This window comes from Aegilops tauschii, chromosome 4, assembly GCF_002575655.3.
Source record: "Aegilops tauschii subsp. strangulata cultivar AL8/78 chromosome 4, Aet v6.0, whole genome shotgun sequence".
In the NCBI taxonomy this organism is placed as follows: Eukaryota; Viridiplantae; Streptophyta; class Magnoliopsida; order Poales; family Poaceae; genus Aegilops; species Aegilops tauschii.
In genome coordinates this window covers 15,268,796-15,287,149 of record NC_053038.3, presented here as the reverse complement: position 1 = coordinate 15,287,149, position 18,354 = coordinate 15,268,796, and the positions used below count along the sequence as shown (strand labels likewise).

At 46.6% G+C, this 18,354-nt stretch overlaps 1 long non-coding RNA gene across 1 annotated transcript; it reads left to right on the top strand.

Annotated features, from left to right (window-relative positions):
• The first annotated feature begins 14,879 nt into the window (after positions 1–14,879).
• On the top strand, positions 14,880–18,093 carry LOC109739277 (uncharacterized). The gene is made up of 2 exons (XR_012181209.1): positions 14,880–15,963; positions 17,336–18,093. It is a non-coding gene; the product is annotated as an uncharacterized lncRNA (long non-coding RNA).
• Positions 18,094–18,354: the final 261 nt, after the last annotated feature.

Here is an 18,354-nt window from a genome sequence, read left to right as displayed (position 1 = left end):
CCTCCTTCGCCTACTCCGGCGTCGGAGCAGTCTGCCTCCTCCGCAGCCTCGTCGGCAATGGCGGAAGACAAACACCGTCGCTCCGGCTCCTTTGGTGCGTCAGATTTCTCCGCCTCGTCAGCAACGACGGAAGAGAGACGTCGCCGCTCTGGCGGCTAGCAGTACAAGCAGAGGCGGGAGCCAATTCAGATACGGTCTATCTCTCAAGCCACTGGAAAAGTTACCATATGAGAGGACCGAGCAGGAAAACGAGGACATATGTCATGCCCAACTAAGGGACCATTTTGCAAAGAAAACTCCACCTCCGAAGGAGAAGGTAGATCCGGTGAAAGTGAAGCGCACTATCAATGCCCTGAAACGACCACCACCGCCTCCGCCGGATTCCAACTATGACCGCATAATTACTAAGACACATGCTAAAGCGTAGCAGTCGGGAAGTACTTCTAGTGCTGCAAGAGCGAAAAAAAAAGTGGGAAAACAATTCCCCAGCTCGGCGAACAGGAGAAGCAATCGTGCCCCCCACTCAAGGTGTCTAGCGATATCGCTAATCATCCGATGCTACTGCCCGGTACCACTCTTGATGATTACCTGCCCGATGATGTACAGTTTGAAACAGCTGAGGTAGTAGACGTATTTAGATACGAGCATGGGAAGCCTCTCGTCAAACCTGATCATCCTCATCTAACAACGATGATGCAAAAGTTGCATGACTGGTACATGGAAACCTACAGGAAGTCTGGGAAAGACATTTGTTAGTCGGAATTAAAAAAGAGCATGACTTCCCTGGAGTCGACCTGCTGCCTGTTGAATTTGTGGAGTTATTTAAATTATACAATCAAAAGGCCCTCGACAAACAACTCATGACTTGCTACTGTCTGTAAGTATTACTTCTATAATTAAGTCTCTAGCTCAGCTCGTTCATTGCATGTATATATAATTATCCTCACTATATTATGCAGACTGAAGATGGTCGAATGCAAAAAAATAGGAATCTTCGACGTTGGGTTCATTAGCCCAAATACCGTAAATGAGTGGTCGGTACGAAAGGCGGCCGAAGATACCGAGAACAACTTACTACAAACGTTCCTTACACATCAAAACAAAAGGGAAATACTCTTTCCTTAAAACTTCAAGTGACTGTTACTATCTTCTGCATATTCGGTTCCGCTTACTCGTGGTTAAGTAATGTAATTGATGAGTTATGCGTGCGCAGCTTCCACTATATTCTGCTATCCATTAACCTTGACGGGGCATTAGTAATTGTCTTAGACTCGCTCCGTAAAGATCCCAAGTATTATGCGGACATGACTACAATGCTCCAGAAGTAAGTTGAATCAATACCTGGACCATATCGGCAACTTTCGTTCATTCCTGATATCAAGTAATCATTTACTTTGCCTGCCAGGGTTTGGAAAACGTTCACCGCTAAGGTTCCGGGTCTAAAGAAGGAGCTGCGATTTACACACCCCAAAGTAAGTAGTACTAGCTAGTTTCACGCATCTCTCATTGATTCTAGTTTCATCAATACCATTATCATGCTTGCTTATCAGTTTGATTGAACTCTATTCTCGTAAAGTGCTTGTTGCAGGCACCCAACACTCATTTATGTGGATACTACGTATGCAAGTTCATTCGCTACTATACCTCTAAACGGGCCTCCTCTGAGAAACAATTTGAAGTACGTAAACAATATTCACAATTTTATTTTATATATTACCATCAATTGTGTTGAGTTTCATTCATATATATGTATTGACCCCTTCTTTAAATTAGATCTGGCAGATGCGGGATGAACTCCTACCACATGATCGCATACGAGCAATTCAAGAGGAATTGGCGGGATTCTTTCTTGACCACGTCATACCTGAACAAGGAGAATACCATGTGAAATTGAAATTGTTGTAAGGGATGTTATATATTGTACATATGTAGCAGCGTCAGATAGATATACGAAAACTTGTTGTTCGACCAAGCACGAAGAAAGAGATGTCACTTCTCTCTATATATGTTCATGACGATCTTGTGTAATTAATGGTTTCCTTTATTTGCTTACTAGCTAGCGTCGAGTTCTCTCTATATGTGTAGTAGCTAGAGTCGACCAAGCATGGAAAAAGAGAGGTCACTTCTCTCTATTAGCTCGCTAACACAATATGAAACCCCTAAATTAACCCTCCAAAACCCCAACCCCCCCCCCTTCCAAAAAAACAAAACCCCCAGCGACTGCGAGCTGCTGACGCGTGGCCGCCTTTTGGTCCTGGTTGGTGTTACCAACCGGGACTAAAGGTGGAGCCTTTAGTCCCGGTTGTAACACCAACCGGGACTAAAGGTCCTCCCTCCCCCGCCCCAGGCAGTGCCACGTGGAGGGCCTTCGGTCTCGGTTCGTAAGCAAACCGGGACTAAAGGTTTTGGGTATTAGTCCCGACCCTTTAGTCCCGGTTCCAGAACCGGGACAAATGACCCTCTGGAACCGGGACAAATGGCCCTTTTTCTACTAGTGACTTCTCATAGGTGATACTTTTAGATAGACATAATCTCCTACTTCGAAAATTAATTCTCTTCTTCGATTATCTGCATAGCTCTTCTGACGAGTTTGTGCCACTCTCAAGTTCTCTCTAATCAACCTGACTTGTTCCTCGGCATTCCTGAGCACATCTGGTCCAAAGACTTAACTTTCACCCGTTTGATTCCAGAACAACGGTGTTCTACACTTACGCCCATACAATGCTTCAAACGGTGCCATCTTTAGACTATTCTGGTGACTGTTGTTGTAATAGAACTCCGCATACGGTAAACTTTTATCCCAACTAGTACCATACTACAATGCACAAGCTCTCAACATATCATCAAGAATCTGATTGAGCCTTTCTGTCTGTCCATCAGTCTGAGGATGATATCTTGTACTGAAATTCAACTTCGTTCCCAAAGATTTATGCACTTTCTGCCAAAAGATGGATGTGAACTGCGTACCTCTATCAGACACAATCTTCTTAGGAACTCCATGCTGACATACTATTCTTTCCATGTATAGCTGTGCCAATCTTGCCCTGCTATAAGTAGTCTTGACAGGCAAAAAGTGAGCGACTTTAGTGAGACGACCCACTATTACCCATATAGGATCATAACCTTGCTGAGTATGTGGTAATCCCACTATAAAGTCCATTCCGAGTTCTTCCCGTTTCCACTCAAGAATCTTCATTGGTTGCAACAAACTAGCGGGTCTCTGATGCTCAGTCTTTACCCTCTGACAAGTGTCACATATAGCTACATACTCAGCCACATCTCTTTTCAATCCATACCAGCAGTACTTCTCCTTAAGATTTAGATACATCTTAGTACTTCCAGGATGAATAGAATAGGCTGACTCATGTGCTTCACGCAAAATTGTATCATGAATGGCTTTCACCTCAGGCACACATATCCTTTTTCCAAACCATAAGGTTCCATTCTCATCTATTCTGAAGCCAGGTGCTTTACCAATCACCACATTCTCAGCTATCTCCTTTAGCTTTTCATCTTCTAGCTGACCCTTACGTATTTCTTGCTCCAACGTAGCAATCACTTTTATCTCCATAGCACTAGCAAGAATACCAAGGTTCAGATGTTGCAACTCCGCATACAACTCTTCTGCCTCTGGTCTCAACTTACGATTGTTGTCATATTTCTTCCTACTGAGAGCATCGGCTACAACATTCGCCTTACCTAGATGATAATGTACCTCCGGTTCATAATCCTTGATTAACTCTAGCCAGCGATGTTGTCTTAAATTCAGACATGTCTGAGTGAATATATACTTCAAGCTCTTATGATCGGTGTAGATATCACTCTTGTGACCAATCAGGTAGTGTCTCTAGATCTTCAATGCATGTACCACAACTGCTAACTCCAGATCATGAGTAGGATAATTTAACTCATGCTTCCTCAACTGTCTTGATGCATGCGTCGGTGGTGGTGACCTCATGTCCGCTCGCACCGTGTTCGATGAAACACCAACGAGGGTCAAAAGTTTCGAACTGCATCGACATCGCTCGGAGTAGCAGCGGGTACATGATGGAGTGCTGGAGTGATGCTTGGCCATCTCCAACTCACGAGCGTTGTCGTGGAATTGTCACGGCAGATGTCCTCGTGAAAGGACTTAGTCGTGGAGCCATCGCAACTAGGAAGCTTGAATGGGTTAAAGCGGGACAAAGGACACGAGGGTTATACCGGTTCGGCCCCTTACGGTGAAGGTAAAAGCCTACTCCAGTTAAGGTGGAATTACTAGGGTTTCGATGACCAGGGAGCGAATCTGCTATGCCTGGCTACCGATTTGATGTTCCCTCCCATGAACCGCCGCTGGGTCGTCCCTTTATATACAGAGGTTAACGCCCAGCGGCTCTCAGAGTCCCGGCCGGCTCATAAACAGTGTCCGGCTTGGTATCTTAACTATTCTTGCCTTACAATACAAGTCATGCCATTACGGCGGTTTATCACTACGGGCCTTAAGTCGCCTATGGGCTTTAGGACCTTTACTGAACCGCCATCTTCAAGCTTGATATTGGGCTTCATATGATGAATCGCCATGACGTAACCCGGCCCCTCCTGGGCGGGTTATGCCAGTAGTTATATCCCCAACATTAGGCCCCAGATTGATTTGAACTGGTTCATGTCAATCTTCAATACTTTAAGAAAAAACCTTCTGGCTTCTGTCTGTGCAAAAGTTATAACCCGCCGTGACGTCATCTTCTGGATTTTTGGTGACCCGCCATGACGTCATCTGCCATTAATGCACATTTTGCCCAATGTATCTCAACGAATCCTTATCTTAGTAACCGTCCCGAAAATCGAGGCGTCTCTATCGTTGGATAATCATGTTTTCGGCCTCCTCGTTTTTCGCGCCCACTTACCAGTCTTCCCTTATAAATAAGCACGACCAGGTCTTTTCTCATTCTCCCCCTTTCTATCGTCTTCCTCCTCTCGACGCCTCAGAGCCCGAACTCCACTGCCGCCGTCGACCTTCGCATCTGCACCAGCCAAGGCCACTGCATCAACCTGTTTTGACCAGAAAACTGCGACGCACCTCTGCTGTTCAGCAGCTCCAGTAAGTATTCCTCTTCTCGAATGTCAGATCTGCATTAGGGTTTTTGCGTTCTTCCGTGTTCTTTGTAGTTCATCACGGTTTCTTCGTAGTTCTTCCACCGCGGTCTCCTTTGATCCAAAAGTAGTATAGAACTCATGCGGTAGTTGTTTTGCGTCCATTTTCAATACTAGCAGACCCCTTTTGCTTGTAAAAAGACCTCATTAGAGTTCACGAACTCATCTGTACCAGTTTTTAGGTCTAGAATATTTTCTTTTCTAAATGACCGTTTGATCCAAAATAACAGCTGCAACCTGTGAAACCTGTTTGTACGATACTTAGGCAAAACTGTATCCGTTAGCCATGGCGGCTCTTATCGCCGGCTTAGAGAGGCAATGCTCAATGAATAATCCCGATCACTCATAGTGGATTCAAATAACTTAATTGCTTATGATGCCCATGGGCCCAGCTTGGAACTTGGCGGAATCTCAATCCAACGACGGAGAGACTGTCTCTTCCCTTATGCCGAGCCGCCAAGTCACCCTAAAGATTGGAACCAGACATGGTTCTACTGTCAAGACACTTCTCCGGCTAATGAGAACCCTCTGCCCGGCTTTCGCGCCCTGCGCCTGGAGTCAACTCACCCCTTACCAGACAAATTATCTCCGGCTGAACGTCAAACACTTGCCCCCACCATAAACAAGATCAAAGCTCTTCTGGGGAACGGCCTAAACGGCATTGACTTGGTCCGGGTTTGGATTGCCTGGCGGGTGATTCCTTTGAGCCGCCGCCCCGGCTTGATGTGCGATTACACGGGCCAGAAGACTGATCCTCTACGGCACAGCCCCGACGACTTACCTGAGGATGTTATTGATGATATGACCAAGTCTCTTCTGAACGAGAGCCTGTCAGATTGCGGGAAAGCGGGCTTAAGCCCTTTCTGCAAGGCTAACCCAGCTCCAGCGGTAAACCATTAACTTGAGCATCTTACTTTCCACTTTGAAAATTTCGTCGTTACTCAAAAACTCTTGCTATATTTTACAGGCTGATGATAAATTCTGGAAGGTTAAGTATGACCATGAGGCTGCAAAGAAAGCCAGAAAAACTAAGAAAGCCGCCAGGAAAGCCGCTGCCCGTAAGAAGGGGAACAAACCTAGCGCCTCGGATATGCTTCATCTGGACGATACCTCCGAGTCAGAGGTAGCTCTTGACTCCTTAGGCTCGTTTTTTAACCATCTTATTGACACTGATTATCAGCAGGAGGACACAGGAGCGAGTCATGCAGTAATTGAAGAGGTAATTGTAATTTCCTCCGACTCCGAGCCTTTGCCGTGACAGAAAGTCCGAAGGGTAACCCGGAAAGTAAGATTTTCACATCCTTTAGCTTATCAAGATCCTCAATTTCTTTTGAAGCGACAGATTCACGAGAGTCGGAGGCAGACCCGGACCAGTAAAGGTGCAGACCTCTCCTCCGGCCTACCCGATGTAACAAGGAAACGCCGGATTGAGGTTATCTCCGATTTATATTCTTTGTACCCTTTGGCGGGTTTCATTCGTCAACCACTCAATTCTTATGACTCAAACTACCAGGGAACTTCACCTTCCTCCGGCGAATCAATGCAGTCCAGCATGCCGGCTTTCAAAACCGCTCCAGGGTAATGATAATCTGTTTATCTTGTGCTTATCTTACTCATGTTTTTGTACTAACCCTTTAATCTTCAGTGTACAAGTAAAGCCCAGCAAGAGGGCGAAGAGAAGTAAGTCGGCCGAAGAGCCGATCTTAGCTGAACCGGAACTCAGAACGGCTGCTCCTAATGCTTCCGCTCATGAGCCGCCGGCCGCACCAGCCCATGAAGCTCCAACTCCCGCCACTGATTCGTCTGTCGAACAAGTTATGGAAGGTTCTGAGAACCCGGAGATCCCTAGCCCGGCCAAGGTGGATGATCCGGACGTTGAAATCACCCGGACTGACTTTGTTGAGCCGGGGAGACCTACCGCGCTGGCTAAGTGCTCCGCCAAGGAAGAACTTCTGGAACGCCGCAAAGCCAAGCTGGACATCACTGATTATGCTCATCTGAGTATTGGAGACATTGTCTCTGGTTATGTAAACCAAGTGCACAACAGTCGGGATCTGGAAATTGATATGGTGAAACAAATATACCAAAAATCTGAGGTATAACTCTCGTTGCTTATTCCTTAGTTATCCTTACTATGCCAGCCCCCAAGTCTATTACTTATGATGAAATATGTTGTAGACTTAACACCAGCTTAGTAATCACTGCAAGAAAACCGGCTTATCCGGTAGCGCCCAAGGGCCGGTTTAGACAGCATATTTGAACCGGTCCTCACCGTGTTTTAACCAAGTACTTGAACAGAAATATGCATTAGCCCCCAAGTGCCAAGTATCTTTGCTTGCAAAGTGCTTGGGACTTAATGTTGCATTATGATAACCCTAACTGTAACCCGGAATTTATACAGGCCGCCATCAATCAATTTGAATCGGAGATCTCTGAACTGAAGACTCGCCTGAAAACTCAAGAGAGTGAGACCCAAAAGGCCAATTCCAAGTTTGAATTTAGTGTATCCGAACAAGAAAAACTAAAAAAGAAGTTTGAAGCCGAGAGAAAAGCCTGGGCTGATGAAAAGGTTGTTTTGCTCCACCGGGCTGAACAAGCGGAGCCCACTCTTGCAGAAACAACCGCCGAGTTATCCAGCTTAAAACGCCATGTATCTCAGATGGCCTCAACAATCTTTGGTAAGTTACTCTGTAAGTGTTAGCTAGCTTAAATATTTTTCAACAAGCATCTCAATTGTCATCAGCTCACCTGACCTTGTAATGCAGGCCCCAGGAGTTCCAATCTCAACCAAAGCATGCTGACAAAGCTGAAGGCCGTTTATACCCTGGTGGAACAACTCTACACCGGGTCACAACGTGCCTTAGCCGTCGTGGCTCTGTCAAATGAAGTTCCCACTCGTCTGGCGGATGTGCTAAGGCGGCTTGCCGTGCTACCTCAACGATTCCAGGAATTAAGATGAGCTTCTGCAAGAGCCGGAGCCATAGCCGCTTTAAGCTGGGCCAAGGCGTGGCTACCGGAGCTAGACCCGGCCGACATCGCCCTTGGGTATCCCAGTTTGAAGGAGGACGGCACCCTATTTAACGAGAAGGATTTCGCCGCTTGCGTGAAGGACATACGCCCTGTGGCCACTCTGATCGGTAATGACACGGATCTTACCAAATACCAACCAGGTTATGACGCCGAGAATCAGAGAATTCCAACACCACATTATGAAGCAATTAGCCTGATCCCTCCGACTCGTAAGAATACCTTCACCCCTGAAGTTGATCCGGCCGGGTTAATTGATGATGAAGCTGAATTTGAAGCCTTGAGTGGCATTGACTGGAAATCATCAACCTTCCAGGACAGGGAAACAGCCGGAGGAGCGGAAAGGGATGAACCGGAAGCCTCAGGCCCAAAACACCTTTAATCCTTCAAGCGGCTCATGTGTACGTCTTGATGAAAACAATGCTTCATTATTTGGACTCGGGGAGTCATGTAATAGGGTAGAAAAAACGCTTAATTTTGTCGTGCCATCGCGCACTTGTGTGGCGCTCAACACATCTTAAGCCGCCCTCTTATATTCCCCCGGGTTATGCTTGATCCTCTGCTTTCCTTACGTTTAAAGAGCTGCTTGAAATTGTCCTGCATATAAAACAAATCACAAGTCCCTTGGCGGCTTACCGCATGGAGGGTCATATATCTTACATATAACCCGGAGTATGAATCAAAACCATAAAAAACCGGTTCTCAATTATATCTTTGAGACAATCATAACATCATACCTGTGATCCTTCGATTACACTGCCGGTTTATGTGACCCAAAAAAATGAGGGTGAGAACCCAACTCTGTAATATGATGTTTATTATGTGCGATCAACTTTATTGATCAAGGTTAAGCCGGTGGAATAGAAACCACCCTTGAACACTTTAGACATGATCAAAAGAACTTCAAATAAAATCCAAAAAATTGTTTGCAAAAAGAGACTTCAAAAATTTGGAGGCTTCTGATTCGAATATGACCAGAAAACCGTCCCAAAGGGGTTAAGCTAAGATTCGAATACGATCATATAGCCCCCAGTGGCTTTGGCGTTGCCAATCAAGAGGGTACCGACAGCTATGTCCTCTTTGGTTCGAATACGACCTATGTTTGAACAGGAAGCCCCCAAATGACCTTGAGAGTTGTTTAACGACGCTGATTCAAATACGATCCACGTCAGTTCCCAAAGGGGGTTGAGCTATGATTCAAATATGATCAAGAAGCTCCCCAGTGAGCTCGGCAGTGTGCCGATCAAAAGGGTATCGACAGCTATGTTCTCTTTGGTTCGAATACGACCTATGTTTGAACAGGAAGCCCCCCAGTGATCATAATATTAACGGCTAGATTCGAATACGATCATACGCCGGATCAACCCCCAAGCGATCATGTGAGGTCACAATGAAAATAACAATCACACATTTACCTTTGGGGGGAAAAAGGACAGAGGTCCTGCCTTATTATTTATCATAATATATACATGGTTACAGAAATATGTACATTATGAGAGCCGGTGGCTCAAGTGTAATAAGGCCGAAGATGAACGATATTCCACGGCCGGCGGGTCTCCTCCTCCGACTTACGTGAATCTTTGTGTTCTCGAACATCGATGAGGTAGTATGATCCGTTGTGCAAGTTCTTGCTGACCACAAAGGGCCCTTCCCAAGGTGGGGATAATTTGTGTGCATCTGTTTGATCCTGGATGAGCCGGAGCACCAAGTCACCTTCCTGAAAGGTTCTGGACTTAACCCGGCGGCTATGATAGCGGTGCAGGTCTTGTTGGTAAATCGCCGAGCGAGCTGCCGCTACGTCACGCTGTTCGTCCAACAAGTCAAGAGCATCCTGACGCGCTTGTTCATTGTCCGCCTCAACATAAGCCGCCACATGAGGCGAGTCATGACGGATGTCGCTAGGGAGAACCGCCTCGGCTCCGTAAACCATGAAGAAAGGCGTGTAGCCCGTAGACCTATTAGGAGTAGTATTGATGCTCCATATCATAGAGGGTAATTCCTCCACCCAACAACCCGGCGTCCGCTGCAGAGGGACCAAAAGCCGGGGCTTGATGCCTTTCAAGATTTCCTGATTGGCTCTCTCAGCTTGGCCATTGGATTGGGGGTGAGCCACCGATGAAACATCAAGCCGAATATGCTCCCGTTGACAAAATTCTTCCGTGGCTCCTTTAGACAGATTGGTACCATTGTCAGTTATAATGCTGTGTGGAAAACTAAAGCGAAATATCACCTTTTTCATGAACTGAACCGCCGTGGCTGCATCACACTTACTAACTGGCTCTGCCTCAACCCACTTTGTGAACTTGTCAACCGCCACCAAGAGGTGGGTCTTCTTATCCTTGGACCTTTTGAAAGGCCCAACCATATCAAGCCCCCAGACTGCAAACGGCCAAGTGATTGGAATCATCCTCAACTCTTGACCCGGCACGTGAGCACGTCTTGAGAACTTCTGACAACCGTCACATTTACTGACTAAGTCCTCTGCATTAGCATGAGCCGTCAGCCAATAAAAACCATGACGAAAAGCTTTGGCCACAAGGGATTTTGAGCCGGCATGATGGCCACAATCCCCCTCATGAATCTCACGTAAAATTTCTTGACCTTCCTTAGGGGAAACACAACGCTGAAAAACCCCAGTGACACTGCGATGATGCAACTCGCCATTGGCAATTATCATTGACTTAGACCGCCGGATTATTTGTCTGGCCAAAGTTTCATCCTCAGGCAATTCTCCCCGGGTCATGTAAGCCAAGTATGGCACTGTCCAATCTGGGATGACATGAAGAGCCGCCACCAACTGTGCTTCTGGGTCAGGAACAGCCAAGTCTTCCTCTGTAGGTAACTTGACAGAAGGGTTATGCAGAATATCCAAGAAAGTATTAGGCGGCACCGGCTTTCGCTGAGAGCCCAGCCGGCTTAAGGCATCAGCCGCCTCGTTCTTCCTGCGGTCAATGTGCTCCACTTGGTAACCCTGAAAATGCCCGGCAATGGCATCAACTTCACGGCGATAAGCCGCCATGAGGGGGCCCTTAGAGTCCCACTTGCCTGATACTTGTTGAGCCACCAAATCTGAGTCACCAAAGCACCTTACCCGGCTTAAGCTCATCTACTTAGCCATCCAAAGACCATGGAGCAAGGCCTCGTACTCAGCTGCATTGTTAGTACAGGGAAACATCAACCGTAACACATATCGAAATTTGTCACCTCGAGGCGAAGCTAACACGACTCCAGCCCCCGAGCCCTCCAATTGCCTGGACCCGTCGAAGTGAATAGTCCAGTATGTGTTATCCGGTTTCTCTTCAGGCATCTGCAGCTCTGTCCAATCGTTGATGAAATCTACCAATGCTTGAGATTTGATAGCAGTACGTGGCACATACTTTAGACCATGAGGCCCAAGTTCAATGGCCCACTTCGCGACTCTTCCTGTGGCTTCTCTGTTTTGGATGATATCTCCTAAAGGAGCAGAACTAACCACAGTGATAGGGTGGCCCTGGAAATATTGCTTAAGCTTCCGGCTTGCCATGAATACCCCATAAACAAGCTTCTGCCAATGTGGATACCGTTGCTTGGACTCAATAAGTACTTCGCTGACGTAGTAAACCGGCCGCTGAACCGGATGCTCCTTACCCGCCTCCTTGCGCTCCACCACGATGGCCACACTGACGGCTCGTGTGTTAGCGGCTATATAAAATAATAAGGGCTCCTTATCGACAGGAGCAGCAAGAACTAGCGGTTCAGCTAACTGTCTTTTCAAATCCTCAAAGGCGGCATTGGCAGCATCACTCCAGACAAAGTCATCTGTTTTCTTCATCATCTGATACAGCGGTATGGCATTTTCGCCCAACCGGCTTATAAACCGACTTAAAGCAGCGATCCGACCCGCCAGACGCTGGACGTCATTTATACATGCCGGCTTAGCCAGAGAGGTGATTGCCTTGATCTTCTCTGGGTTAGCTTCAGTGCCTCTATGAGAAACCAGAAAACCCAAGAGCTTGCCTGCAGGAACACCAAAAACACACTTGGCCGGGTTAAGCATCATCTTGTAGACCCGGAGATTACCAAAGATCTCCCTTAGATCGTCTATCAAGGTCTCCTTCTCTCTGGATTTTACCACAATATCATCCACATAGGCATGAACGTTACGCCCAATCTGATTATGAAGACAATTTTGTACGCGCCGCTGGTAAGTCGCCTGGGCGCTCTTGAGCCCAAAAGGCATAGACACATAACAGAAGGCTCCGGGCTGTAAATCAGCCGTGTAATTAGGTACCTTCCTAGGTCCTTTGAAATCTTTGGGCAGACGTTCGTTACGGAGAGCCGGCACCAGACAAGGGACACCTCTGGTCCTCGTAGCTATGCCTGCCTCGATAGAAGCCATCGAGTAAACCGGAAAGGGCTGGTAAGCTGTCAGCTGAGCCGCCTGCTCAGCCTCTTGACGTGCTCTGTCTTTATCTACCGCGTTAAAGGCTCCATGATGCGCTGGGGCATGCCCACCTGACAAGTCACGGCACCGGACGTTGCTTGAACCGGCCGCCGAAACCATGTGTCTGCTATAACTCGGGCTCCGGTTTGGACGAGGGGTTGAATGAATCCTGTCCCGGCTATATGAATATGCCTCCTGTTGTGCCAAAGCCGTCTGAAGAAGTTCTCTAACCCTGCGGGTTTTGACCGCCGTTGGAGAATCACCCTCGACCGGGAGAGCCGCCAGCCGTGCCGCTGCAGCGATCATGTTTTCCAATGGGTTAGAGTAATGACCCGATGGTATTGGTATGTATCGAGGTGGGGCAGTATTCACATGGGGAGGCCCCATTGCTTGTGGCTGAACCAGCGTTCCAACCCCGGGTGCCGTGATCCGGTTCATCTCTGGCGGGTTACTAGGCCCTGCACCGGGCGTGTTGAAGAGGTTTCGAGGATCATAAACCGGAGGGAGCCGAGATTGAGCCTTCTGATGCCTCCTTCTCATGACCTCATTGGATGCATTCTGATCCATTGTGAGCCGGAAAGACTGCGCTTGAATCAGCTGAGTCTGGGCGTCCAGAGCCGCCCGTTCTACAGCCATCCTGATTCCTTCCGCTGCGAGATCTTCCTTGCCTTGCGCTATATCCAGCTTTAACTGTGCCACTTCTGCATCATGTTGAGCTTGATCCGCTGGGACAACCGTGGCGGTTAACAGGGCAGTCATCTTATCTGTGAGATCCATCAGCACCTGAGCCGGCGAGTGCACAGGGTCTCCTGCCCCAGCGGCGGAGTTTTGAACAGGTTGCGTGCCGGCCATGAAGATTCCAACCCGGCTTGGCGGCTCAAAGGGGTCCGGAATACTGTCGCCATCGGAACAACCCCCGAGCCTGCTGTCTTGAAGTTGATACAACGAGTCCGTCTCACCTGTGGACGATTCACCATCAGAACAGACGGCTGTCTCATCACCAGATCTAGATCCTTCAGAGAGTCCTTCGTGGATGCATCCCATGAAAGCACGCTTCAAGGTAGGCAGAGTCCGGGCGGGTCTCGCACGCTGAGCCGTCTCATCGAGGTCGGTGCAAATGTCCGGCTCAGGGCCCGGCTCACCAATCTTGCTAATGAAAACGTGGATTCCGCCAAAGGGGACCCGGTACCCGTACTCAATTGAGTCGACGTCGGGGCCCCAGCCTGCGTTGTCGATGTAGAGCTTGCCGCGACGACTCTTGGTCATCCGGCCCATAGCGTATCCCTTGAGCCCTTCGAAGCTGCCCTTCAAGAACTCAAATCCACCGTGCGCTGGCCCCACGGTGGGCGCCAACTGTCGTGGAATTGTCACGGCAGATGTCCTCGTGAAAGGACTTAGTCGTGGAGCCATCGCAACTAGGAAGCTTGAAGGGGTTAAAGCGGGACAAAGGACACGAGGTTTATACCGGTTCGGCCCCTTACGGTGAAGGTAAAAGCCTACTCTTTGAATTACTAGGGTTTTGATGACCAGGGAGCGAATCCGCTATGCCTGGCTACCGATTTGATGTTCCCTCCCTTGAACCGCCGCTGGGTCGTCCCTTTATATACAAAGGTTAACACCCAGCGGCTCTCAGAGTCCCGGCCGGCTCATAAACAGTGTCCGGCTCGGTCTCTTAACTATTCTTGCCTTACAATACAAGTCATGCCATTACGGCGGTTTATCACTACGGGCCTTAAGTCGCCTATGGGCTTTAGGCCCTTTACTGAACCGCCATCTTCAAGCTTGATATTGGGCTTCATATGATGAATCGCCATGACGTAACCCGGCCCCTCCTGGGCGGGTTACGCCAGTAGTTATATCCCCAACAAGCGTGTAAGAGAGTAATCATGAGACAATAATGATTTAATTTGGTTTTGCAATGTTTTTATTTTAAAAATAGTTGGTTTATCTTTGTAAAATAGTTATTTACATGAGAATTATTGAACAAAATAGTTTTTAAAGAGCAATTTGCATTCAAACAGTCTTCATTCTTAACGAAGCTACGAGTTCACATTTGCTCTAACCAAACGGTCTTCAATTTTTGCCACCACAAGAGCCTTGTATTAGCTCTTGCGGTGCGAACTGGAGCTCGGATGTCCGTGCGACGAAGCTGATCTATGACAGTGGCCTTGGTGATCCTGTGCCCCGGTTGGTAAGTTGGGAGACAGCAGGGATGCAAACGAGCGCCAATGATGAGCGAAGATTGCACGACGGATGAGCGGCGCTAGAGATGGAAAATCTGCCGAAGCGGTTTAGGTGAAAGGATAAAGATGTAGTTTTCAATTTTTTTTTCTAATAATGAAAGTCGGACTCACTATAAAGATCGACGTGGGCTTAACTTTATGGAACTGGGCCTTATGACACGTAGGGCCCATCTGAAGCTTCTAGAGTTGTTAATCGTGTGGTTGAGAATGTGTGTGACAAAGCCTGTGTTTGAGTATTTACTATCTAGGGAAGCATAAACAATTTACAATCTCACTGGACCCATAAGCCAATATCCTTGAATGTTTTTTTTTGTTTGTGTGTATATGTCGCAAGTTTTCTTGTTTTATTTTAGGTTTGGTACTCTAGCTAGGTCTAGAATTGTTTTTTTGTTCTTTTTTTAATTTCAAAATCGAGGGATGTCTCAGTTTTTATTAAAAGAAATATTTGGTCCAAAGTTGAATGAGCGTGTCATGCAGGGTTAAATCACAAAATAAACTGATGAAACACATGATGCATTAGTGGATATATATAAATCTCACGGGTGATTTGAAGACAAATTGAAAAACATGATGTGTTAGTTAAATAAATAAATATCATGATACAAGTATAAGTAACCATGCAATAAACTATATGTCCAAAAACAATACTTCCACGCACGGGCAGTTTTGCTACTATTAATAAATTGGTAAAAATCAGAGAATGCGAGGTGGATGCCGGATACGGCAGCCCTAGCTCTGTGCTTTTACCCCCGAACCCCTCTTGCATCTTTTTGTCCATGGCAAAATCTTTTTTGTGAAAGACGAATGTCATTCTCTGGTTTGCATCAATGGGATTTTTTAGTTCTCAATTTCCCCCTTTTTAATGGCATTTTTTTTGCATATAGCATAGCAAAGTCTCGTCTTTATTTCACAAGCTTAAAATATGTCTTTTAGTCACAGTACAAACTGGGCCATATTGGGCTCTGTGCTTTTACCCCCGAACCCCTCTTGCCCTCCCTCCTATAAAAGCCGCCCGCCTCCGTCTCTCCCCCGCACTCCATCTCCATCGCCTCGCCGCCGTTCCCCGCAACCTGTCGACCCAATCTCAATCTCACATCATCTACATCGTCCTCTCCAGATCTTACGCCCGCCCCGCCCGAGGTGAGCACTTGTACATCCCGATCAGCTTGGAGTTCCGATTGGTTGGTAGGCGCTGGTTCGTAGGTCTCGGATCCAGCCAGCGTGGTCTCCCTCCGGAGTTGCTCGTTCCGATTGTGGTTGGTAGGCGCGGCGCGGGTTCATAGGTCTCGGATCCAGCGCCGTCTTGTATCCTGCCTGGCTTTGGCTTTGAGTATTCGTATGAGGAACCTCGACTAGGATAGGATTTAATTAGTTAGGGTTTGTTTGGTAACACCACCTAGGGTTCGATTATCCGTAATAAGGAATCAATCTGACATTTTAGTTAGGGTTTGCTTGGTTGTGGTCAGATTTTGGTTTCTCAACTGTGCCTGTCGCGATTTTGGGCGGAAATTGATGATTTCGGGGGCAAAATTGGAGGGATTTTGTGGATGAAAGATGGGGAAACTTGGGGAAATGCTAGATCCACTCGAAACCAAGCAAATCCATGGATCAAAATCAACAAAACTTCATCATGCCAACAAATGAAAAAAAAAATTGGGGCTATTTTTGGTGGGGAAATTATGAATTAGGACGAAAAATCAACAATATCAAGCTAGAAAACGAAAAAGGACATGTTAGCTTGATAGGTATTAATTTGGATGGAATTCATGCTATGTTGTTCGATTTCAGTTTATGCCAGAATGTTAATTTTTTTTTTATCAACTGTGTTTGAGCGTAGTAGATTTGTTGCATATTCATGTTCTAGCTCTGTTTGGATAGGTAACAATATTTTTTGGGATCCTAAAATATTTATGCACAGCACTTAACCTGCAGCTGCTGATTAATGTTCTAGTCATATGTGCTGCTTTTCAGCTCTGTTGTTTGGATAGGTATTAGGTTATCGTTTGGGTTTATTTATTATATGTGATACTAATATTTGCCAATGATGATGTATCTTTTGCCAACCAATCTCTAGTCTTCTTCTTGAGGACTGTAAATGCTGGTTTGGTTTTCTGTGCTCACTATGCCCTTGCACATGGGATGCAATTTTTTATTAGCAATTATTTCCCAGCTGTTTAGTTTATTGTTTCCTTTGATGGTGAGGCATTAATTCTGGAGATGCAATTTTCTTGCTCACACAATAATACAATGAATGATGGGATCTCTATCTACTTTGAACCAAATTATATTATATTCCCTCTGTTAATTATTTTTCTGTTTTGGGTGATTGAGTGTATTCATTCTTTTTGTTTAGTTGCCTATCAGAATACATGGTTGAATTGCTTTCACTTCATATTAATAACTATTCTGTCGCACAATGCAAATATGCTGCTGTCCTAACTAATTAAGTAGAAGCTTGGTGCTCTATGGTTTCTTCCTGACATTAAATCCTCCCCTGTTTATGCTGTACCAGCTGGTAGCAGCAACTGTTATGCTGCAGTCTTCTTTGCCGCCAAAAGGAAAAGATGCTCTACAAAATCCACTCCCATGCCCAAATCCAAGACCTGCAGGCCCGCTCCGATGAGCTGGGCCACTCCAATGACATGCAGGTGAATCTTGTCTCTCTGGAGTCGGTGCGCATAGCGCGCGAGTCGTATGCACTCCTCTGCCCGCTGATCATGGAGTCGAGGTCCTGGGCATGCCCGGAGCTGGATTCCCTCTCGGTTGTGGCAGGCTTGTCGCTGGAAATCCAAAAGCTCGAGCATGATGTGTTACCCCAGCTCATGGTTCAGGAGGCCAAGCTGGAACGGGGCGCCCTGGAAGCCCTCCTACTCATGAAGAACTCAGCAATTAAGCTCTTACATCGGAGTAAGTGCTTTAAGGAAGCCTTGGGCTTAGTGCTTGACGAGGAGGATCTGGTCTCAGACCGAGTTGAAGAGCTGAGCATAGTGCTAAAGGATATTGCTGTTCATGTACTCGAATATAATTGCAACATTGACTGGATTCAGGTGCGTCTCCCGTGGCTGGTCCAGCGGGTCACCGATGTGTTGGAGACCCCGGTTCGTTTCCGTGATTCTAATGAGTACTGATGAGTAGACTTATCAGCCAGCTCGAGGCTGTTGTGATGAGTATTTCTTAGGGGCGTGGCAAACAGTTTAGAATCAACCCTTTATGTTTGGATGTGTTATTAATGGATTTTAAATGATATGTATCTTGGGTAGTGTTTTCTCATTCTGTGCTAGTAGGGTACAACTTGCAATTACTTTCATTTTTTTTTGTTGAGAAACATCCATTCTGTGTTTTGCTGTACAGTCGCATGGAGGTATTCTCTCTTTTTGGGGAATATATGCCAAAAGAATATAGTATGTTAGAAAAGAAATCCCAAATTTAAGTCTTTTAAGAGGTACTACATACGGATGAATATAGACATACTTTAGAACGTGGATTCACTCATTTTGCTCCGTATGTAGTTTCCTAGTGAAATCTCTTAAA